General features: G+C 35.5%; 1 protein-coding gene and 1 long non-coding RNA gene across 2 annotated transcripts in view; both read right to left on the bottom strand.

The window, feature by feature from the left end:
- LOC121725581 (suppressor of cytokine signaling 5-like) overlaps positions 1-26,908 on the bottom strand; it is a 69,164-nt gene that overhangs the window by 4,609 nt on the left and 37,647 nt on the right. The window lies entirely within an intron of this gene.
- On the bottom strand, positions 12,175-12,898 carry LOC121725594. The gene is made up of 3 exons (XR_006035406.1): positions 12,800-12,898; positions 12,376-12,662; positions 12,175-12,292 (listed from the first exon to the last, which is right to left on the bottom strand). It is a non-coding gene; the product is annotated as an uncharacterized LOC121725594 (long non-coding RNA).

The following is a 26,908-nucleotide window of genomic DNA, read 5'->3' as shown; positions in this document are numbered from 1 at the left end:
GAACTTACCGACGACGTATTCGAGAAGTTGAAGAGCAGGTTGACCGAGAAGACAATCCACCCAAAAATCCAAATCCAACACCTAGTGCGTTGGATTTGCCAGGTCTTCTTTGCGCACCATATTCCAAGATTGTACATGTGAATCTCGACGTCGGGTTTCCGAAAACATCACTTTTCGCATGCTATGCCGCTACAGTTATTTATACCAGAAAGTGCGCGTGTATGCAGTGAATATTTGGAGCAAAATCTGTGGTACTTACTGCCTTTGCAAGACAATGCATCTACAGAGTTTACTGCTGCACAGATAACAAGTATTTTTTCAACACTACAAAAACGTATTTCTCAAGACATCATTGATTTTGAACAGTTTTGCCTCAAAGCCTGTTTGCAGAATTACTGAAGGCCTTACCAAGCCTGGCAATAAACAAAAGAAAAACCATATTGGCCGCAGTATTGGTTAAGTTAAGAACGAGAGATTCGAACGCAAGGCGTTGAAACGACATTCCAGATATTATTTCAATGGTTGATGGTTACAAAGCGGATGCAACTCCCTTTTGGACGATTTTGTGATAAATAATGAAATAATGAAAACAGTGCGTTCCACTGGTTTTACCACATTATTTTGGACCGTGGATTCCGCGATTCTGTGGCAAATATCGAATCGTGTGTTTATGTAACACATATGCCAGAAACAAAGTATCCAAATGAGACTCAGTTAACCACAGAATAGACTAACAAATCAAGACCGATTGCGATTTGTCGTTGGGTAGTTGAAGTGGTCAACGGAAGATTTAAATGATGTTTTCGACTGCTGCGTAATATCTATAATAATAGCGCTCTTAGAAGCATGTTCGATTATTTTAGGATCGCGGCAACCATACTAAATCGCTTTCATGTTTTAATTGAGGAAAACCCACATGCTAAGAGACATTTTGGAGATTATACATGAAAGGAATAATACACTAAACAGATTGTCAGAACTCGTAGAACGGCATAATTACAACCGCAGAAGTGATCAATTCAGGATGATGACAGCTGATATGGACGAGTTCTAGAGCTAGAGCTGCTTTTGTTCGCTCTTGGCATATTATATCAATTAAAGCAGGCAAGAAGCTATTACGGGGAACACATCCTTGATAACGTATCCTTTAAAAATGAGCTCAACATTGATCTGAGCGATGAAAACCTGACTGAGTTACAGGAACAAGGATTTGATTTATGGACGATTCGTGGGCAATTACAATCCCGGCATGTCAGAGCCAGAACATATTATACATAAATTGTGGTAGATAAATCACTTGCGGGAAGACGAGCAATCGCCCACTATTACTGTACATGTATTATAGGAAAAAAAGATTGCCTGCTGTTCTCATATTATGTGCATTATATGGTACATGAGCTGCTATGGTCGGCATCTACAAAGTATAGCTTTAGGATGAGAAAATATTATTATTCTGCCAGATGATGGTGATATTATTTCACAATAAATAAACATACTTACACAAAAAAGGTATTTTTATTAGAACCCCTTCTTACTCATCCAACATTTGAGGCAAGGGGAATTCGCGTCAAATTAGAAAAACTTAAAACTCTGTTCATGGTCGTATTTTGGAACGCTATTTCGGAAAGGTTAAATAAATAAAGGGAGTGTTCAGATTCAGAGCTCATCTATAGATGTACCTATTGACGGTATCTGATATATATCGATCTCTCGTGGAGTTTGCAGTGGCACAACGAGAAAACTTTGCTTATTTCGAATAAAAGGCAAATGAGATGCCGCACTTAAGCAATGTCAAGGTGAAATAAAGAGACAAACCAAAAGAACAAAAATGACGGATGGAACAACGAGTGGAGAACTTGAAATACTCTCCGGCTAAAGATAGAGTTAAAACTTTTCTGGTCATCTTTGGAAGACTGAGAGCTGATTTACAGAGAAGGCAAACATTGCTTAGTAAACTTTAAAGATTCTTCATTTTTAACAAACAATACCTACTGAACTTTCAAAACAAAGAATTACCAAGTCTTTCGTGGATTATTACACCGATGATTTAAAGGACGATTTTATTCAAGAATTTGTGAATTTTCAGAGTCACATTTCCTCTCATAAAATTACATCGAATCAGATATTATAATGAATTCCTTAAACTATGATGACATTATCGACGAGTTAAAAACCCAAGAAAAAGATCTCGTACAACGCATTATACGATTTGCTTACATTGGTATACCTGTTACTCCAAAAGTCATACGCAGACAAGCATTTTTATTTTGCGAGAATTATGACATTTAAGTACAATTTCAACAAACTTTAATTATTCCTAAAAATAAAAATTACTTTTTTGTTCTAGGAAACCTGTACTTAACATTATATTATGAGTCCTATATATAAGTGTGAGCATTGTGCCTGAGCATTTTCCACTATTTAAGCATAGTCAGTTTTCCCACACACTTCCCGCTTATTGGTCATTACGTGCCGAAAACAAAACACTATACTTCATAGAATAGAGTATAAATAACGTGACGGAACAGCGAATAAAAATAATACAAGATGATGCTGCGGTAGTTGGCAAAAATATAAATGATAAAGGGCAAATCCCTCCAAAGGCGGCTCTTTAAACAGCAATTAGATGAAAAGGAATCACAATTGGCATTGCACACAGACATAAGGTGGTTGAGCCGAAGAAAGTTTTTCATTACTTGATTAGACTAGACGCGCGCATTCTAGCGAATTCGCGCGCCCAACGTTGATTGGTATTGCAGAAGTAATGTGCGCGTTTATCAATTTAATTTCCCTTGTTTTGATTGAGGTGGATGTAAGCATGCCATAGCTTTTATAGCATGGCTGCATCGGCGTAGTGAAGATCCATCAACAACTAGTTTCGAGTGATACTGGAAAAATAAATTTTGTCCTCAATTGGTACTAGCCTGAAGTTTATTTAGAAGCAAAGGAAATTTCTAAAGCTTCTACGAGTAAGCTTGTGCCAATATCGGTGAATACTGAAAGTTTCCTCAGTGGTAAAAAATAATTGTATAATAGTTGGTGACACATACAATAATTTAATGAAGTTTTATGAAGAGCCAAACAATGTAGGAAAATTGAAAATAATTCAGTTAACAATCTCCACTACATAGTATAAATATTTTAATATAAAATTCCATGGCTAAATAGGTAAATTGCTATTTGTTTTTTACATTCAAATAGTAATGGTTTATAAGTTTGTTTGTTTGTTGTAATATTGTAGGTAAGTATATCGATTTTGACGATTCTGAATAACTAAAAAAAGTGTGTGATTGAGACACCTTATACTATTGTCAATTTTTTGATTCAGACGACTGCGGTCGAGCTCTCGAGAGCTAGAGAGCCGTCACACCTCTATTATTCGCAGCGGCCGTCGGCCACTCGAAGAGCCCTTTTGATGGGCTGCTCCCTGGACGGCCCCGACCCGGATGTCACTCCTGTCCAACAGTAAGTATAATATTTCCTTCTACTTACAGCCGGTTGCACCAAAATTGCTGTGTTTACAAATTCAGTTTTACGTTTTACTTAAACTATTCCGTTAATATTACGAAAATGTATGATGCACCAAAAAACACGAGTAAAAGTAACCGTATAATTGATTGCTATACGTATGATGCGTTAATTTAACCATTTTACCTTAGTAGTTTTTTAGTACAATGGTAGTTTTTATTTTATAATATGTGGTAAGACATACTATTCTTGTGTTATGTCAGTCAGTTCAGTAGCTTTGAGTGTTTTCTGGTGTTTTTTGTTTTGATCCAAATACTTTTACTTGTTTTCATAAATTCTTAATGGAAAATATTATTTTTGAAGATGATATTCTGCAAGAAAAGTAAGTAACTTACAAACGGAATTGTTTGCCTAATATTCTCAAAGAAAATTAACTAATGATATGGTTTTCAGAAATTGTGCAAAATTTAATGAGAACGAGTTAATTTTATTTAATACTCTAATAAAAAAATACAAGCATGTTGTATTAAATAAGCAAACAGATGAGATAAATTTTATTACAGAGTTTATTACTTGTGTTTATAGTGTTAAAACATGTGTTATTTATGTTTAGGCAAAGCTATACCAAAACAAAGAGACGAGGCATGGCAGTAACTAACTGTGGAATTCAACAATGATCCTGCATGCTCACTGCTCAGTAAGCAGAAGTACGACCCAATTAAAGAATAAGTGGGACTACATGAAAAGGAATGCCAAAAAGGTAATAAAATTGTCTGAGGATAGGTAACTTTTAGGTGTATGAAATACACATGTTTTTATCCCAGTACCACAAAGCAAGTGCTCAAGGAATGGGGTCACAGACTATGCAGGAAGCAATGGGCTGAGACCCCTGGCCTTGAACACTCCAAGGCACTAATTCCTGACTTCAACAAGAAACAATCAGAATTAGTGCTCACCTTGGGTAGGAACCAATTAAGAATCCTTACCAGAAGCCTAACTGGGCACTGCAAGCTCAACAAACACCTAAACAGAATGGGTATTTGTAGCATAACGACTTGCAGATTCTGTGAGGAGGAGGATGAAACACCTATTCACCTTCTCCTCGACTGCCCTGCTCTGCTACAGAGCAGGAACAGGCACCTTGGTCGCCACGAATACTCGTTCACAGAGGAAATTAGTGGCACCAACCCCAACCATATCGTTCAATTTATGAGCAGTATTGGGTTGGGGATGATACTCTAGTGCGAAGGAGTCACAATAGATCCTCATGGGTCGCAGTGACGTCAGGGCTACAGCAACCTGCCTTCTTTTAAACAAAAAAAAAAACACATGTTTTCATTTTCTTTATTAATTTACAGGATGTAAGCTGCTTATAAAAGAGCACATCGGCAGACGGGTGGTGGAAAAGGTCCTGCTCCACTCGATGACACAACTGCCATTTTAATAGACACAGTGCGTGAATATAAAGAAGGAACACCATCAAATTTTGATTCCTATAGTAAGTGATAAGTTATGATAACATTAAACACACAATAATATGTATGATCCAGATTAGTGGGTATGAAATCTAACTAAGTAGTAGTAGGTACCTTCAGAAAGTGAATACTTATCATAATATCGGACAATACTTTTTGATCCCACCGCAGGTTCAAATACTTTACTGTATTAGTGTTACTTTAATGCATATTAGTCGATTCTATAATCTTATTTGCCAGTAATTTTAAAATATTTTAATATTTCAGAGACCGTCTCAAGTAACATTATAGTGTTGGGTAATGATACCATCGACTTTTTGTCGCCGCCAGCCACTGTCACCTTACCAGAACTTACTTAAATTCTATTTTTATTTTACTATTTCTAATAAATTTCTTTCTATGATTCACCTATTAAACAATTTTATTACAGAATCTTTCGAGAACACTACCAACTCGTATTATATGCAGCCAATTTTGTGTACTACACCGAAAACAAATAATAAAATTGATGCTATATCAATCAAAGGTAAAGTAAATTTTCGTCCATTGCTGGATATGGATCAATACACTGTTTGATTTGTTTCTGTAATCACTTCTACACATTGCAATGTTATTAAATAAAAGTATTTCTGGTTTCCAGATCAAAGTGATTTATGTAAGAGTTCTTTACTTATCAAGGGACAGAAGATGAATGGTAAGATATATAACAATCTTCACTGCATATTTACGACCTCGAAGGTGTAGTAGCTTTAGTTGAGTGCCTGATAATCTATAGGTCCCGGGTTTTGATTCCCATCGGAGCAAGTCTTACTTGTTTCGGTCTGGTCGTGCTTCGGAAGGCACGTTAAGCCGTTGGTCCCGGTTTCTATCGTAAGATGGAAGTCGTTAATACCCGCCAACTCGCACTGGACTGGAGGGCGGTGGGTTAATAGTGCAAACTCTTCAAGTTTATAACAAAGGCCTGTGCCCAGCAGTGGGACATCTATAAGCTGATGTTAACTGCATAGGGTTGTAAAATGTAAATAGCTATTTTAGAGCTCTCATTCCCAGGGTTTATAAGTGTACCTAACGGTAATTATAATTTACAGACACTCCATTGGTACACGAGGTCAAATTTCGTGGAAGTAGCAGAAAAAAAAATCCAATGTATGAATAAGAAAGAAGATATTAATAAGAAAAAAAAACATTGTTAGAGGTAGATTAGAGAAAAAAAAATTGCTAGAGTGTGATGCACACAATTCAGAAATTGAGATAAAACAATTAATTAAGAAAAATTGGTGTTAGAGTTAGTTTTATTAGAAAAACAATGTAATAAACATAACCAAGATTTAAATATAAGATTTATTCTCAATATAAAATATTTATATAGTACTTACGCTTCGCCATCGGCTATTTCTAACATAAAGAAATATTATCTTATTGGTAATAGTAACAGAAAAAGTAGCTCGAGTGAAGCCGCGTATACCGGTATACAATAAGTTATTGCCTAGCTTGTAGTTTTTATTATTGTATTTTCAAAAGGGATCGAGTGGTTCAAAAGAGTGGTTCACCAGGGGGGTGACAGCCTCTTTCTAACCAGTGCGTCCGTGGCCTGCAAAAAAACGCCCGGTGGCCACGTCCGTGTGTTGGAACCCCCTAAACCACTATGGTAAGTTATTTTCGAACATATTTCTTGACATTGGCAGATTCATGATATAGTTTGGGTTTCAAAATAAAATTTGTCTGCAGTGTTAACGCTGTGGAAAGGGTTGAGGCCATGGACCTACGAGGAGGTGGATGAAGTAATGGATGCCGCACCAGCTGGCTGGCGGAACTGCCCCAGGAACAGAACGGAGAGGCTGATCCAAGGGGGGAAGGTGAGACGGAGGGGTGTTCCTCCACTAATGTCCCCAAACCGAGTACTTCTACAGAAGTTGCGGCCGATAAAGCTTCAGGCATTATTAGTATTTGCGCTACAAATATTAGTAATTATGAAGGCTTACCGAACGCCTTACTAGGAGTAGGTAGGAGTACGCTTATTAGGAGTAGGGTACGCGAATTCGACGAATCCCCAGTCGATGTCACTAACTTGGCTACATTAGATAGGAACATCCCTAACGACGACGAACTAGAGGAGCCCGTTCGTCAAATTATAGGCGCCATGGAGAGTGTAATGGCAGAAGCCGATAGTCTTCCTGGCGTGTCGACTAGTTATGACTGGAAAGAAGACTTTGACTCGTTCACGGGCGTTCCTGAAAATTTTTCAGGTCCTACTCCTGGACCAGTCAAGGACTATGATACAAGGACATTATAGATCGTATCTTTCTGGAAACTAATCGATACGCTAAGCAGACGGTCGACAAGATGAAATCTGAATGCACACTGAAACAAACATCACGTCTGCATAAGTGGACTAACACTGATGCAGACGAGATAATGGTATAATTTCTGTTTTTATGTACATGGGGATTTTTTTTTTTTATGAAATGAGGGGGCAAACGAGCAAACGGGTCACCTGATGGAAAGTAACTTCCGTCGCCCATGGACACTCGCAGCATCAGAAGAGCTGCAGGTGCGTTGCCGGCCTTCTAAGGGGTAATAGGGGAGGGTAGGGAAGGGAATAGGGGAGGGTACGGGAGGAAATAGGGGAGGGTAGGGAAAGGTAAAGGGTAGGGGATTGGGCCTCCGGTAAACTCACTCGACGAAACACAGCGGAAGCGCTGTTTCACGTCAGTTTTCTGTGAGGACGTGGTATCTCTCCGGTCGAGCCGGCCCATTCGTGCCGAAGCATGGCTCTCCCACGTCAAGAGACGTCCGTGTTGTCCGTGGATTGATCCACAGACAAATCAGTATGAGCATTGGAAGGCAGACGATTACCTGGAGATGCCCAAGTTCAGGCAATTGATGTCTTACAATCGTTTTATTTTGCTGAGCAAATTCCTTCATTCGCAGATAATTCTGATGTGAGTCAGAATTCGCTACCAAATGAAGGAATTCGGTTTTTACCTTTACGCCTCCTTTTATAATTTGGACAGTTTCATTTCTATCGACGAGTCTCTGACCTTATTCAAGGGCCGTTTGGCCTGGGTCCAAACAATAAGGAATTTGCTGCGCGTTTTGGAATTAAATCTTACGAGCTCTGCGTCCGTCTCGTCAGTTTCTTTGATGATAGCCACTGTTGCAGACGGTGCTCTATTGCCACCATATGTAGTATACAAAGTTCAAAACCTGTACGACACATGGACTTTGGGCGGACCACCAGGAGCAAGATACAATCGCACGCAATCTGGTTGGTTTGATGTAGTAATATTCGAAGATTGGCTAAAACAATCATTATACCATATTTCAAAGATAAGGAAGGAATAAAGTGCTTAGTAGGCGATTACTATCATCGCATCTATCGATGGAAACAATAAAACTGTGCCACGAGCAGAATATCTCGTTTATTTTTTTACCTGCCAATAGTACTTCTCTCACATAGGTAGTTGTTTTAGTTATCTGCCAAAGTGTTAGGCACGTATCTACCTACTAAATTGTGAAGTTGACTTGATACAAGTATTTTGTTTGGAAAGTGCAAACCCTAACGTTTTTTTCTATTCACCCCATAACCGTTCCACTGCAGCGCAGACATATTATGTCTGCTGTCAAAAAGTTGCCAACTGCATACCAGACATAATATGTTCGCTCAGCTGTGATCTCAAATTTCTGCTTTACATTACATTATCTGTGAACGCAGCCGTGTAAGAATGAAACGGAACACAGTAAGATAAACAAGGACGGCATATTTGGCGCCAGCGGACCGGACTTAGAATCCAGTCATTCGCGCGAACGATTTGTAAGCGCGATGCGAGAATTTTGTCCGGCCAGTTTTTGTGTTTTTGTAATGGATTTTGTGGATTCCTGACTAGGAAAACGATGAACAGGTAAACTATAAACTGTATTTAATTGTTAAACAGTCTAACTAACAAGATTCCAGTATGAAATTTGATAATTAACTAGCATGCCATAACCCAACTAAAACTTTTGAAGTTCCCGGTATCTTTCCGTGATTCGTTTTGTAATAAAATTGTAGTAATTTGTTCCAAAACTATTTATATTAACTGGTTCTACTAATATTCTAGTTAGAATAAGTGTTTTAATATCAAAATATCAGCAAAATTACCGAAGTTAAGCATAAATTCGATCGCCGGTATCGAGCGAACATAATATGTCTGCTCTGCAGATCGGTAAAAGTTGGTGATTCCGCCATTTTGGTCCGGGGTTGAATAGTATGGATAGGGCTTTCGGATTTTTTCTTAATTGCGGTATATATATATTTTTTAATTATTTGAATGTCACTTTTAATTACATTGCACTTTAGTGGTTGGAATGTAGCAAAGGGTGTGCAAGGCGTTTGGGACTTAAATTTATTTTACAAAAAAATATTCTGCGAAAAAAATAAAAAAAATAAAGCGAATCTGGAGGTTCTGACGATGACGAAGACTCTGTACCTATCTTTGTGCCGAGGGTGTACCAGGGGTACATGGAAACACCCTTGGACGAAGAACGGGAGGAAGCACCTTCTGTACCACTAGCGGAGGAACGTGATGGTTCTCTGAAGCCCAACAACTTGTTTAGTTTTGTTTGGAGTCATTTCCCTGACGATCCAATACCTCCAAATGACCGTAGGGAACCATTCACTAAAGTTGGTGTCAGCCCCACTGAGCCGTCTAATGCCCGTTTTCACCAACATCACCTAAACGGTTACCTAAGTAAGGGTCCCTTAATTTAAGGGACCCTTCAAATCATCCCCTACCTTGCATTCCGTTTCACCAACCTAAGAGCTACCTAAGTAAGAATCCCCTAGTTAAGTGACGTTTAGTGCGGGGATCGATGCAAATGTTAATCGATGAATTATTCGAGTTGACGATTTTATTGATATTTGCCAAAATATATAGCATAAAACAATTAATTATCATTATCAGTTCCGTTGACATCGCAAGAATAGGGTCTTAACCTTGTGAATATTATGTTAACTACAAAAATTGCAACTTTTCTTGGCTGTGCTGCGAATGCCCTTGCCTAAAAAGTGACATAAATGACACTTGACAGCTAACAGAGTTAGCTGTCAAGTGTCATTCGCGTGAAATCGCATGTTTATTTTGCGTGTTTATACTTTATTCTCGATTTACTTCATTTCCATATTTTCGTTTGCTTGTTGATTTTTTGCTTTCGTTTACAAATATAAAGTAATAATGGCAGAAAAAAGGAAACGCGGTCAAAACTTCTCATTAGAAGACAAAGACAAGTTAATTAAATTATTAATACAACATAAAGAAACCATATTAAATAAAAAAACAGATGGGACCACGAATGAAGCGAAGAATAGTGCTTGGATAAGCATTACGAACTCCTTCAATTCAAATTCAAACACATACAGGTATGAGTTATAAACATTCCTTAATATGTACCTATTTATTATTTGATAGAAGTAAACATAATCTTTAATTACCATTCTAAATTTCTAACCTAAAAATCAGATAACTGAAATGTATAAATTTCTGTTTGTTTGTTTAGAAACAGGGAATCATTGATGAAAATGTGGGAGAAGTTAAAAAGCGAGAGCAAAAAATATTATGCTCAAATAAAAAACAGTACAAGTCAAACAGGGGGTGGCCCATTAATTTTAAAAATTGACCCTGTACTGGAACAGGTTTGTGCTATACTTGGGCGAGGGTGCACAGGTGTGTTGGGAGTTCCAGACTGTGATGCTGAATCTGGACAAGAACAGACACTTCCTAAAATCATTTGTACCCAAAATGAGCATTTTGAACCTGCAGTCGAAGTACCAAAAGTGCAAACAATTGTCGAACCAAAATTGCTTGAGGTATATTAATTTGCGTTCTTCAAAATAACTCTTAAACAGATGATAACAAAATACTATTAATTTTATAACCTTAATGAAAAAAAAATATTTTTCAGACACGAGAAGAAACTTTTTGTAAGAGCCAGCCGAATATTATAGAGGGCATCATCAATATTGATGAAAACTTAACTGTAGAACCTAAGGGTGATGTAAGTAGATATAAACTTTGTATATTATATTTTGTAAATAATTAGTTCTACTTTCTCCCTCCGCCCGTCCATCAATGGGTTGGAAAGGTCAGGTAAATAAGCTTTGATTAGGTACTCCGTTACTTGCCTTTTACAACATCCACAATAAGATTTTGAATGATGCTATTCTACTCGGCCGGAAACCTCGCGGCTTATTAATATATTTTATTTTATTTCTTAGGGTGCCCAAAAAAAGCAGATTTTAATAAATAGAACTCCACTGTGGTCACGAAGGCGGCCTCAGATACAAAATAATAATGAACGTAGCGAGGCAACTGCTACAGTTTCCCATAGCATTCAAAATGTGTATAAGAAAAGGGAAACTGTGGAGGACCTTAAGGAACAATTATTATTAAGGGAGGAATTAGAATTTAAGAAAAAATTGTGCCAGTTACAAATAGAAGCAGCGACAAGGGAGGTGGAAATTAAAACTGCGATTTTGGAACAAATTAGAGGTAAATGCTTATTTTTATTGTTATAAAATATAATATTATAATCATACAGTTAGAGACTGACTCAATCAATCTTCAAAGTATTGAGTCATCTGACTTCTTTGAAAGCCATAGACAGGATCATTAATGGCAATCGGTGGACGGGCAATTTGATCGTCATTAATTAGACTTTCTAAATTTGGAATCGAACCGTCATTTATTGGATCATCTTCTTTTCGAATTATACATATGTTATATAAAACACAACATGCCAGCATAACACGGATAGCTGTTTCCAATCGTAGTCTGATACCCACTGCTAGCTCAGGAAATCTTCTTTTAGGGACTCCATATTGGCTTTCGACTACATTTCTTGTTTTAATGTGAGCATCATTATACTTTTGTTGACCACGTGTAACAGGACTTAGATAAGGAGTCAAAAGATGGCTCTGTAAAATATATAATAATGTCATATCAGTTATAACTTTTAATAAATTACCTAATAAAACTTTTATTTGTTTCAGGTGGAGGTTTCTCTTTGAATAATTTATTTGGAGTGCAAAATGAAAAAAAGTAATGATTAAAATTTTACTATTATTTATAAAAAGTCATAGTTTTATTTTACCTTCAATGGATATCCACTGTCTCCTAACAAATAATTTCCTCTGTATTCACCTACTTCAAACTTTGAATATCTCCGACTACTTTGGTATATGGTAGCATCATGAGTTGATCCAGGCCAGCGTGCCACCACACCAGTCATCAATAAATTTGCAGTGCTTATTGTTTGCATATTAATGGACATATAGCCTTTTCTATTTCGGAATAGTTCGGCATCATCTCCTCCTATAATTAAGTACAGATAGATTTAAAAAAAAATCTAGTTCATATAATTAAATGGGACACGAAATAGAAAAGAAAACACCCACCTGGCGATTAAATTTTTATATGTGTACAGTCTATACATCCTAAAACATTCGGATATCGAGCTATTCTGTAAAATTCTTCTTTCACTATTTGTTGTTCTTCTTCTGTGTCTGGGAATTGTATAAATTCGCTTCGCAGACCTACAATGGCATTGGACACTCTCTTTATAATTCGACTGCAAGTAGAAATACTGATGCCATTTAGATCTGCTATAGATAATAATTGATTGCCAGTCGCATAAAATCTCAGAGCACACAAGAGTTGATTAATCGGAGCCACAGATTTATTTCTGTAATAATGGCAAAAACAAAGATAAGTTAGTAAATAGAAAGTTTAGCAAGTACAGGTAAATATAAATAGGTACCTTGGTGGTGGTACACACATCATGCAATGTTATCAGATTCACTATAATGAATAGGTACTTACTTGTCATTGTGGAATTCTAATAAATGTTCAATCTTTTGCAATATAAATATAACACTCTTTTTTGACAACCTGTATCTTATGAAAAAGTCTTTTTCATCATATTTTACAAAATCTTTTGACCTATTAAGTACGATAAATACGAGGCCGACTAAATAAATTTCGGTTGCTTAATAATTCTATATTTTCAATAGCTTCTAAATCTTCAAATAAATCGTGATCAATATCCATTTTTATCTTATTTAACCTCCCCCTAATGGTTTAGGTGTCACTTAAACGTCGGTGAAAACAAAACTTGCGTTAGGTGCCCCTTATATTGGCTTAAGGGACACCTAAATTTTAGGTGGTGTTGGTGAAAACGGGCATAAGACCCCTATTTCATCTTCACTTCCATTTGGAATGCCGATATAATGAAACGTATCGTCAAAGAAACGAACAAATACGCACAGGACGTCGCATCCCACAGAATGCGCAATAATACGTTGGGGCCTCAGAGTCGTATTTCTAATTGGTACGGCACCAACAATGAAATGTACTTATATTTTGCTATAATTTTAGCAATGGGCATGGTTATTAAGTCAAAAATTGAGGAATACTGGACCGCCGACAACGATATTTTTATTACACCTGGTTATCGTGCACACATGTCCTTACATAGATTCCAACTTCTTAACTCATGCTTACATTTTAATAACAATTCGGACATGTGTGTACCGGAGCTCAGCCCTGCTGAAGCCAAGCTCTTCAAGATTGAACCCATCTTACTACATTTAAATCAAAAATTTCAGGCTATGTACACAATGGACCAAAATATTGCATTAGACGAGAGTCTGATGCAATGGAAAGGCTGGCTTAACATCTCCCAGTTTATATCGAACAAAGCAGCCAAAGTCGGTGTAAAAACCTATGAGTTGTGCGAGTCGCAGACTGGATACCTATGGAGGTTTGACGTCCACGCCAAAAAACATATCTCTCGAGACCAGAATAATCCTCTGGATGCGTCCACGCCAAGCATCGTGCTGGATCTGCTCCGTGGTCTCGAGGGATATGGCTATACGGTCTTGGATGGACAACTTCTATAATTCCCCGGCCCTGGCTCGCCAACTCAAGGTTTTGGGTTCTATGTGGTGAAAACCGTCAATTTGTGCCCCAAGAGCTAACAGCCCTAACAAAAAATAACATGAAAAAAGGCGATATAGCTGGGTATACGTCGGGTGACGTGGATGTTTTAGTGTGGCGCGATGAAAATCGAGTTGCATTAATCTCTACGTACCACGGCAACCAGACAAACATCTCGGAGGTCAACATTAAACCCTGCCTAGTTGTCGACTACTGTTGAAATAGCAACACAAATATTTCTTTATAGTCTGTAGATCAACTTGTTTTGTTATCTGTGGTTTCTGCAATACCACTTCCTTCCTGTAAAAATGGCTATCGGTACACAATGTGTAAAGTTTTGTAAAATCATAAAAATTAATAAAAGTGAGTTAATTCAAGAATTATTGCTGTTTAATTTTAAAGAAATCTCTTCTATAAACATATATCGCAATAGTTATGGGCCCAGATCCCTGTTTTGAAGAAATCTGAAAATTACGAAGCACCGAGCACGAGGTAAAGCAAATTGCAATATGTCGGCGAGAGAGGCTATGAAGTACAATATACCACAATTTGATGGTGAAAGCTTTAATACTTGGGCATTCAGACTAAAAAGCATTTTAAAAGAGAGCGGCTGCTATGAGACAATCATACAGGATTTTGCAGATGAAAAACTCGAAGCAAGAGCCCAAGCTATCATAATTTCTGCAGTGGCGGATAGCCATCTAGAGTATTTGAGGAGCGACTCAGCATTTAAATGTTTAAAAACTTGGAAGAGAGTTTTAAGAATCGAGGCACGCGTAGTAAATTGTTCCTGCGAAGGCAATTGAGCGAAATGAAATATATAGAATCAAAATATTTAAAAGAACATCTCACTAAAATGCAAGAAATTATAACACAATTAGGGGAGGCAGGATCTGTCATGTCAGAGGAAGAGAAGGTCAACATTTTCTTACTGTCCATGCCAAAAAGTTATGAAAACATAGTGACTGCGTTGGAAACCATCGGAGATTTAAAACTTAATACTGTAAAAGACAGATTATTATTGGCAGAAGAAGAAAAAAGGAAGCAGTGTTACAACAAGGATATTGTCACTTCAAGTGCATTCTCATGCTTTGTATGTGGGAAACCAGGATATAAAAAATTTCAATGCCATAAATTACAAGGAAACGGATATAAGAATTTCAACACCGGACAAGGACAAAGTAACGGGCCAGTATACAACACTAGACATGGTTTTCAAAGAGGACGTGGACAAAGAGGTCAAGGATTCTATGGAGGACGTGGACATACTTTCAATAACCGAGGTAGAACACAAGGTGGCCATGTGAATTTTGCGGGTAATAATCCAAATGTATTTATGTGCTACGAGGAACAATATAATTGTGAAAATAACTCTTCTATTCATTTTTGTGTGGACTCTGGGTGTACAAACCATTTAATTAATAGCAAGGAACACTTAATAGACTATATTGAGTTAAATATACCTAAGAAAATTGCAGCAGCCAAAACTGGGGTTAGTTTAGAAGCAGTCGGGGTTGGAGGTATCATGTCAAGTGGGTAAGATTTTAAACAAATTTCTTATAACAAATGTTTATTATATACCTGATTTAAGAAAAAAATTGTTATCGGTATCAAAAATGGAAAGTGCTGGTTTTAGAGTAGTTTTCAGTGGAGGTAAAGTAAGAGTTTATAAACAAGAGAACTTGATGATGATAGGTAATAAAATAGACACATTGTACACACTAAACTTGCAAAGTATTCTAACTTCATGTAATTTTTCAAGTAAAATTAATAATGATGAGTATGACTTGTGGCATAGGAGGTTTGCTCATTTAGGAATTAATAATTTGAATTTATTGGTAAACAAAAATATGGTACATGGTTTGACAGGATTAAAAAATAAAACTATAGAAAATAACTTGTTATGTGAGCCCTATGTGTTAGGGAAAATTAGTAGACAGCCTTTCAATAAACCAGGAATTAGAGCGAGGCAACCTTTAGAGCTCGTGCATACTGATGTATGTGGACCTATCTCTCCACAAACTTATGATGGTACAAAATTACTTTGTAACATTCATTGATGATTTCACACACTTTACAATAGTTTATTTAATGAAAAATAAGTCAGAAACTTTTGAATATTTTCAGCATTATTATAATTTTGCAACAAGACATTTTAATAGAGATCTTTTAAAATTGAGAATTGATAACGGTAGAGAATATATATTTTCAAATGAATTTAAGAGTTTTTGTAGTAGGAACGGAATAGTGATGCAGTACACGGTGCCATACAATCCGGAGATGAACGGAACAGCGGAACGAATGAATCGAACATTGATGGATAAAGCTAGAACTATATTGATTGACTCGGGAATGAAAAATGAGTTCTGGGGAGAAGCAGTTTTGTATGCAGCATATGTGACAAACCGAAGTCCAGTTACTGGAAGATACAAAACACCAAGTGAAATGTGGGAATGTAGGAAACCAGACGTATTGAATTTAAAAATATTTGGATGTATTGCTTATAATTATATACCAAAGGAATTAAGAAATAAACTAGATCATAGAGGTAAGAAAATGATAATGATTGGATATAGTACGGCAGGTTATAAGCTATATGATGAACAAACAGGAAGAGTTATGACTGCGAGACATGTTATCTTTGATGATGAAAAATGGAAGAAAGTAAAAGGATTAGCTAACATACCTGGATATGAAGAAAATGAGAAAATAGAAAGCGTGAGAGATAGCACTGAAGAGGAAATAAATGAAGTTGAAAGACAAGAAAGTAATGAGAAAGCAAGAGATGAAGTAGTAGAAATTTGTAAAGAAGAGAAAATTGTGGAAAATAGAGAAGAAAGTCAAGAAATAGGAAGAGGAAAGATAATAATGGAAAATGAAGAAACAGGAAGATGAAAGAGGAATAGAATAAAGCCGAAATGGCAGAATGAATATGTAACAAGCTTTAGTGATGAAGATGATGTCATGTATGCGTTTTTGTGTATGAATGATGATGTACCGTTTCCATATGAAGATATAAAGACAAGAAAAGATAAAAAGGATTGGATGAAAGCTGTAAGTGAAGAATTGAAAGTACTAGATGAAAATTAGACTTTTGAAATAGTTCCTAAGCCAGAAGACAAGAAATCATTAAGTGCAAAGTGGGTATTTACAAGGAAGGATACAGGAAGAGAAACAATATGTAAGTCTAGATTAGTAGTACGAGGTTTTCAACAAGAAGAGAAATTTGATGATGTCTATTCACCCGTATTAAAGCTACAGACTTTAAGGATATTGTTATCTGTGCTGTGTGCTGTGCTGCTCAACGAGATTATCATTTAAGTCAGATGGATGTGAAAGGAGCATTTTTATATGGAAATATAGAAGAGGAAGTATACATAAAGCCGCCAGATGGCATGAAAGTGCAACAAGGATATGTACTAAAACTAAGGAAATCACTATACGGATTAAAGAAATCACCTAAATATTGGTATGAGAAGTTTAATAACACAATTATATCATATGGTTTTAAACGATCAAATAATGACTATTGCTTATATTACATAAAAGATTTATACTTACTATTGTATGTCGATGATTTGCTTATAATAGGCTCAAACTTAAATAAAATAGAAGATTTAAAACAATTTTTGAAAACTAAATTTAAAATGAAAGATTTGGGTAGGAATAATATAATGTACTTAGGTATATCCATTAAAAAGACCTCTATGGGAGTAACTATTGATCAGACTAAATATTTAACAAGTATTCTTGAACGTTTTAATATGAATGAATGTAAGGGATGTGAAACACCAATGGATGCAAATTATAAATTTGATGAGAATGGAGTTATTGATTTGTCATATGAAAAACAATGCCGATCATTGATAGGGTCACTTATGTATGTTATTGTCGGATCAAGGCCAGATTTAGCCGCATCTGTTTATTATTTAGGTAGATTTCAATCTAGGCCAAATATTGAATTGTGGGGATCTCTCAAACGTTTACTAAGATATGTAAAACATACAATTAATTTTGCATTGTTGTATACTAAAGATGATTGTAACATGCCTTTATTAGGGTATGCAGACGCTGATTGGGCTAGAGATTTAGATAGAAAATCGACATCAGGATATATGTTTAAAGTTTTTAATAATACTGTTGTATGGAAGTCTAGGAAACAAAGTACTGTTCTGCCGTTGTATAACAAAAATGCCGTTAAGTGACATTTGGTAGATTTTCAGGTTTTGACAGTACATGAATAAGAAAAAAATTCTCTATCGACCTATATAAGCGGTTTTTTGATAAGTAGAATAGTTTCGGAAATAATATTAATGAAAATGCCGTTATATTACCCTTTTTTGTGCATGTAATACGCTTAAATGACGTTAAGTCATATTGGGAGTCAATATAGCCGCTAATGTTCATTAACTTGTATTTTTATTATACTTTTTTCTTGTGATTGTTTCACTAGATTGCCGTTATACGGTATTTTGTACACTGTAAAGTGATTAAAGTACTTTAACTATTTTATTGTAACTCTTTTTTAATGCAGGACTTTATGTTTGCTAAACAATAATGCCGTAAAGTGAAAAAATTAGACTTAAATGTGACTAACGAGTCTTAACGGCACTATAGCTTAGCATTTGGTACATTTATATTTTTACTCAATGAACGCTACGAGCCAGTAACGGCACTTATAAAGTAAAATAAAACATATTTTAAATTAAATATTAGATTTAAGTGTCGCTATCTCACAATAATACGCTATAATGCCGTTAAATAATCTCGCCCGGTGAGATCCTAGTTCCGCGGTCAGGGGTGAAATCAGTGCGTCGCAGGCGCTTACCGAAAAGGGACGTGTGTCGCTCCGTGCCTGTTCCCGCCAATTTTTCGACGATGGCGGACGTGAGTGACCATCGGTAAGTTCGTTCAACTCAAAGACAATAATATAATCACTACGTGGTTCAAGTTTCAACTGAATTTTGACATGCCTAAGTCAGAGTCCTATGTACTTAGTTGTCATAATTTTATTATTATTTTTAATATTTTTCATATTATACTTATAAATAAAATGTACATAAATCGTGTAAGTAATTATATTGCATTAACAGTATTAACACACAATTCATGTACATAGTTATGTATATATATATATATGAAAATAATATATGAAAAATATTAAATTTAATAATAATGAAACTACATACTTAATAAAATTTTTAGGATTCCGTACCCAAAGGGTAAAAACGGGACCATATTACTGAGACTTCGATGTCTGTCCGTCTGTCTGTCTGTCTGTCCGTCTGTCTGTCTGTCCGTCTGTCTGTCTGTCTCCAGGCTGTAACTCAAGAACCGCTATAGCTAGACTACTATTTTCGCTCTATAGCGGTTCTCTTCGTGCGCGAGTCCGACTCGCACTTGGCCCATTTTTTACTTTATAAACTACTTGTTTGGTATTTATTAATGTTACAATATCTTCTTCTTCTTGTTACAGAAACTTTACTATCGCAAGCTGGAGAGCTAAAACTATTTTAGGCATGGTAAAAGATAAGCCAGAGAAAAAATCTGAGATTACCATGAGCATATTAACGCCGAATAATAGCACAAATAAGAAATATAATAATACTAGCCCTGACTACATTGACAGCTTATTTAGAAGACATTATTCAATGACCAGTAATATTTTTGATACATTCTGTGAGTCACAAACAACATACCTACAACTCGCATCATTGGACAAATTTGGATACAAATAAGTTAAAGAAGGCCTTATTAACCGAGAGCACCCTAAATCGTACAAATAATTCTAAATCTGTAAACCCAATCGAAATCAATTTAATGTGTGATGAATTAATGCCACCAGATTCTCCTCTCGATTTAGCAGCGCAACAGCTGAATGCACAAGTAACTTGTGATAGCAGTCCACATGATTTTGATTCCGACGATTCTGTTCGTGACAAAGATTACATTCCATCTGATTTTTCCGTAAGCCCTATGCCAGATGTATGTGAAAAAGAAAGAAAAAATAAGAAGAACAGGCCGCAAACCAACTTACCAACGGATGTAGCGAAGGATTTGACTATGCAAACTTTGAAGCGAGGACGACGACACTCAGTTGGTACTGCTTGTTGTAAGAAAATTGTGCCCGAGCGCCGATTCCTCCGCAATACCGCTGATAGTAGCTATTATTGCATGTTGCCTATGGATCCTGAAGCCCAAAACGATTTTATTTATCACAAAAATACAGTTTTGGAACGATCTCGTAGAAATTCAATTGGTCCTACTTATTCCACAAAAACTTCGCCGGAGCGACCATTTCTTCGTAAGCGTTGCAGATCCGCTGATGGTAATTATTGTTCCACATTACCTGAAATTGTCCAAGCTCCACGCAAACGAAAAAAATATGATACTTCTTTAAAACAGAGAAAATTAGATGCTAAAAATGAAAAGAAAATGAAACATGATGTCAAGCCCAGCTGCAATGAAAAATGTTATAAAAAATGTACAAGTTTTTTTAATGAAGATGAAAGGAAAGTAATTAATAAAGCGTACTGGGATATGTCGTGGCAGGGGCAACATGCATTTGTAGAAGCTCACACGCATGTTGTAGTGCCTAAAAGAAAAATTACAAGTGAACCAAAACGGCGGCCTAAGAGAGGCTTCGTATTGAAGAAGCAAGACGGAACTAAAATAGATGTGTGTAAAATTTTTTTCCTAACCACTTTAGGTTACTTAAGGGTAAATGATAGAATTCTACACACAACTCACAGTGACCCGTCAACAGATCAACGAGGCAAACATCAAAAAACGCCACAATTCGATCGAAATCTACTAACTCAACACGTGGAATCTTTTCAGCCGTTAGAACCGCACTACAGGCGTGAACATGCACCTTTACGAAGATACTTACCGAGTGACATTAGTATAACTCAGATGCACAAACATTTTTGTGAGACTTACCCAGATAAACAAATTTCGTATAGCTTATACAGATCGCATGTCAAAAAAATGAACATATCTTTTACTACTCTAGGCAATGAAGAGTGTGAATTATGCGAAGGTTATAGTTTTCACAAAAAAGAAACATCACATGATGCCACTAGCCAGGTAATTGAAGAGTGTACAGTTTGTGTGAACTGGGTTCAACATCACCAGAGGTATACTAAGGCACGGGAGCTTTACACAGCACACAAAGAAGAACCCCAAAATAATTCTCATGTTTTTTATAGTGCTGACCTGGAAAAAGTGATCATGTTGCCTAGATTGGAAACATTCAAAGCCGCAATTTTCTGTCAGCGCCTTGTAGCATACAATCAGACCTTTGCACCACTTGGCAAGATTACTACTGAATGCAAACCCCTAACTGTTATCTGGCATGATGGCATTGCAGGCAGAAAACAAGAAGACATAATGTCTGCCTTCTATCATTTTCTTATGCGTAGTAGAGATATTGAACAGGTCCATATCTGGCTAGATAATTGCAGTGCGCAGAACAAAAATTGGCTTTTGTATGCAATGCTAATTCATATGATTAACATGAGTGAAGACATTGCTACAAAAAAAATTACCCTCCACTACTTTGAACCCGGCCACACTTTTATGAGCAGTGACCAGGTACACCACCAGGTAGAGTTGGCCATGAAGAAAAAAGGCAAACTCTACGATTTCGCGGATTTTGAAGAGTGTGTATCTTCAATTAACAATTCCAAAGTAACTGTACAGTCCATGTCACCCGAAAATTTTTTTAACGTACCTAATTTCGTGTCACAAAGAAGGATACAAACATCCAACCCAAGAGCATATTTAAAAAATATGGTAGAGGTATGTTTTACGCGTGGCTGCTATGATCTTCTGTACAAGAATAATTTTGAAGATACCATTTATACTTCTCTTCGGTTTATGAATGATAAATACCTGAAAAACCCACGTATCATGACATTTGAATTCAGAACTGAACCGAAATGTATTGAACCTAAACGAAAATATGATATACTCGAAAAATTATCAAACATAATTCCTCCTCACAAATTAGTATTCTGGAAAAAATTACCAGTAAAAGAAAATGCACGTCCCGGTACAAGTTCTGAAATTAGCAATAAAGAGTAATAAATAATAGTAGTAATAAATAATAATGTAGGTTTCTTGAGACTGATTAAATATTTTAAGTTCCTATTAGATGATAATGTTATTTTTATAGAGTATTATTTTTATTCGATAAAGCTGTTGTTAAATTTTTTGATACGTTTTTGAGACACCTTTACAAAGTATTATGTATAAGGATATTAATTTTGTTTTTGGAATTTTTTATGACTTTTTTCATGGATGATTATTACTTTAAAGTTTAAATAATTATACTATATAACTTCAATAGTATTTTAAAAAGATAAAACCGACTTCAAATTTTGTACGTAATTAAGAATTAAAATTCCCTATCTCAAACTAATAAACTTGCAGTATTCCTAATATTATAAAAATATAACATACATACATACACTTTTGAAGTTTGGCACATTTGTTAAGAAGCTGTCATAGATTAACATATTATATAAAAACTGGGCAGTTCTGGAAATATTACATACATGTACGCGTCGAATTGATAACCTCCTTTTTTTGAAGTCGGTTAAAAATATAATTTTATGTTAAAAATAACATTTGACTTGATTTGTATTTTGTAGTTTCATTAAGTTTTATTTTATTTAGTTGTGTTGTTTTTATTTGAGACACAAAGACTTAAAAACGGCCGTCTTGCATTAGGCAATAATTATAATATTATTATGTAGAAATGTTATCGTGCCTCTTACCCACCTAATTAATATCACATTAATTAGGTGGGTATTAAGTCAAGAGCTAAACGTCCATACAAATTAGTTGTTAAGTATAATATACTATAATAGAGCTATCGAAGATGCTCAATTAAGTACATAATAAATATGTGATTTACTAACTTGGGTTTTAATTTATTACAAAATATGATCCCTATTAATTAATACTTTAACTCCGTATAGTTAAATATCACAATGAAATATTTTTCGCTTTTTATCGCTATAACGCCGTTAACGTAAAAAGTAAATAGTGTAACGGCGTTTTAGCGGAACAATGAGTGGAGTTATTCATATACATTTTGTAGTTTACTAGACTTAAATGCGGTAAAATACCAATAACAGCACTAAAGACTAACGTAAGTTAGTTCTGTGTTACTTGATATTAAGCTAAATCAGGGTTATGTACTATAGCGACATTTTAACTAAACATATAAAAAAATGTTTGTAGTGTTTTAATAGACAACGTTTTATTAGGAATAGAAACACTAAAATGCCGTTAAGGTATACGTAACGGCATTTAAGTCAAATTATAGAAGAAAGAAAGAAACATTAATGATGAACTAAAACGAAAAACGGGTTTTTTTTAATTCATAAATACATTTTAGAAGATCACATATTAATAGATAATAAGTATCTCTTTTATGTATGTTCTGGTGCTTTTCGATCTCAAATCGGTTTTGTCATTGAGGAGTTACATAGGTTTAAATTTTTACCGCGTTTTTTGCTCATAACTCAAAAGTAGGTTTTGGTAGTTAACGGCATTATAGTCATACCACGGCAGTGTTGCCTTAAGCACAACTGAAGCGGAATTTGTATCATTATGTGAATGTGTTATGGAAGCTTGTTGGATGTTAAAATTACTTGCAGATTTAAATATATATTAATGTTAAAAATGTAACTATTTATGAAGATAACCAAAGTACTATTAAAGCTATTAAAAATCCTGATCAGAAAAGCCTTAAACACATGGATGTTAAATATAATTTTATAAAACAGAAGGTTGAAGAAAATATTGTTACTGTAAAGTATGTTAATACTAAAGAACAAATCGCAGATATTTTAACTAAACCTTTGTCTAAGAATATTTTTAAAAATTAAGTTTCTAAATTAAGTTTGTGTTCTATAAATGTTTAAAGTTAAACTTACAACATATTGTATTAGAGTATGAGTATGTTGAAGTTCAAAGTAGTTATTTACTTTTGTGAATGTTGAGGAATTTAAGTTTGGTAAGTTTAATAAGTTTAAATGTAAGTTGTTGTGTATGTATATGTATAAGAAATGTTTGTGTTGAGGAAGAGTATTGAAATAGCAACACAAATATTTTTTTATAGTCTGTAGATCAACTTGTTTTATTATCTGTGGTTTCTGCAATACCACTTCCTTCCTGTAAAAATGGCTATCGGTACATAACGTGTAAAGTTTTGTAAAATCATAAAAATTAATAAAAGTGAGTTAATTCAAGAATTACTGCTGTTTAATTTTAAAGAAATCTCTTCTATAAACATATATCGCAATAACTGCAACATAATGATGGGAGGCGTCGACAAAAAAGACCAACTTTTGTCGATGTTTCCTATCGAACGAAAACGAACGCGGGTTTAGTACAAGAAATTTTTAAGAAGGCTACTGAACGTGTCGATTTTAAATTCATTTGTTATTGCCAAAAAATCCGGTTCCATTCAGCAACACCGAAGTTTCAGAATTAACTTAATACAGTCTCCTCAGCCGGCATAGCACACCAAAAGCGATTCCACTTTCGACGAAAAGTCAGGTGTTCAAAGCCAAAATGCACCTGCTGGAACATCCCGTAGGCGCAAATAAAAGCCGATTGCGCCGCAAGTGTTGCGTGTGCAAAAATCTCACACGCTTTTACTGTGCCGGCTGTGTAAAGACTGTGTGCATCTCCTCTTGTTTTGTGTCTTTACATTCATAGTTATTTTACATACATGGTAGCCTTATAAAAAAATTTCAACGCCAATTGTTCTCCTATTCCACACTTTTTGTTTGATATCCATATTGAGGGAGTTGTTAAAAATATATATATTCCACCGTTTTTTGTTGGCGGCCATCTTGGACCGATTTTCATCAATCAGGTCTCGGAATAAAAACTGAATATAATCGCATTCGTGTCTTATTTAACCTTAAAAATACCCCCAAATCTATACGTAATTTGCCGGGCGCTGGCGACGCCGGTATCAGCCTATATGTTCAGATGCTCTTCTTGTAAAAAAAATGTATGAAGACTTAACTACTTTTAATTAAATACAAAAGAATAATGATTCTTTAAGTAAAATAACCAACTATTTCTTCATAAAAGCGTTTTATTTACTATATCTTAGGGTTTAAATGGAAACATGCGGAACTTAAATTGAACTTTAAATTGTTTTTCATAATGTTGCCAACAAAAACTTAGGGTGTGTAAAAAGAGCTCACTGTGAAAGTAGTAACGCTGAAAGCGAAATAATTTTTTTGTGATTTGTATGGGCAAACTATGTCGCTGGGGCGCTTGCTTATACAAATCTCACTATCAAAAATAACATATTTAAACTTATAAGTACATTCTCGCCTTGAAAAAAAAAGAAAATTATTAAAAAGTCACGTATCCTGTATACACTGACTTTTAAATAATATAAATTAGGTAAAGTACTTTCTCTCTTGTGCAGATTTGATCAGCGCGGCAGCGGGGCAAAAATGGTCGCTTTGGAGAATCATATATTGAATCATAATATGATTCATTTTTAAACTCCACTTTGCGTGCAATTCATATAGTGCTTCGCTTCGATTAATGATTGGTCGCCGCGCGCGAGAGACCAATCATTGATGTAAGCGAATCACTATATGAATTGCATGCAAAGTGGAGTTTAAAAATTAATCATATTATTATTAATAATATGATTCTCCAAAGCGACCATTTTAGCCCCGCAGTTAATGAAACTGAACAACTCTCCCTAAGAAACACAATATGTTGCCTGACAACAGAAATATTTCGACTTCCCATACAAATTCTATGTTCAGTTGACTAGCGTCACTGCGGAAAGTAAAAAAAAAGTACAGAAGAATCAGAAGAAAGGTAGGAGAAGTGGCTGCCCAGTTGTTTAATCTATCCAAGCCTTCACTTCAAATGGAGATAATCGATTTGCAAGAAGATGTGTCTTTGCAAATGTATAAAACGGTATCCACTTAAGAATTTTGGGCCAAACATGTTCCAGAAAAATAATTATTGCAAACAAAACTAGCCATCAATATTGGCTCGACATACGTATGTGAAACATCTTTCTCAAAGATGATTTTTTTTAAAAACAAATATCGTGCGAGATTAACGGACGCCCACCTAGAAGACTAATTTGCTGTTCCTCTCGAGAACCACAGCATAAAAAACTGGCTCAAAAGACTTGTAAGCGATTACGCGATTTAGAATCACGATACACGGCTATTACTTTTTAATTGGCCAAAACGCAAGTATCAAGACGTCTTCCGCCGCGTCATCTGGCAACACAGGAACGCTAGCAACACCGGAACTTCACTTCTCTTCACAACCCATCCCTGGCCAGGGATGCAACAACTATTCTTCTAAAGACGTAATAATGTTATTTATCTTATATTTTACATCTAACATCTAATACAGTCCACAAGTTTAAGTGATTAACACAAACAGACTGCCGGTGTAGTTTCTCACATTCATTTTAGGTCTTGTATTTTGCAATCCAGAATTTAATAATAGAAAAGACTTAATTATTATGGTCATTTGTTTTTTCTGGACCTCGTTAAAATTTTCCCAAAATATCCGGACCCCACCTATAACTACTTGCCGACGTCTGATCTAGGATGTGGTAACGTTTTGAGTCGTATTAATTATATTTGAAAGAGGACACACATTGTAGCATCTAATAAGAAAACAATCTAAAATAGACGACTGTTAAAAGGTTCATAAGAGATACTTGTATCACAATCCAGCGCTATATTTGTAACGTTAGCTACCGTGGAAATGCCCATTTCATTTCTTAAATTGGACCCCGAGTGAAACCAATTGATGACCTCTTGTGTACCTATACCTAGTTACAGCAAAATCGGTTGTCTGAAGAGGTAACAGTAAGAAACAATTTAATAATAATAATAATATAATATAAAAATGGATTTCCAATTGTGTTAGTAACGCTATAACAGCTGAATGGATTCTGCTAATTTTAGT

This window comes from Aricia agestis, chromosome 3, assembly GCF_905147365.1.
Source record: "Aricia agestis chromosome 3, ilAriAges1.1, whole genome shotgun sequence".
NCBI lineage: Eukaryota > Metazoa > Arthropoda > Insecta > Lepidoptera > Lycaenidae > Aricia > Aricia agestis.
The sequence above is the reverse complement of the archived record's forward strand: the minus strand, read 5'-3'. Positions and strand labels throughout refer to the sequence as shown.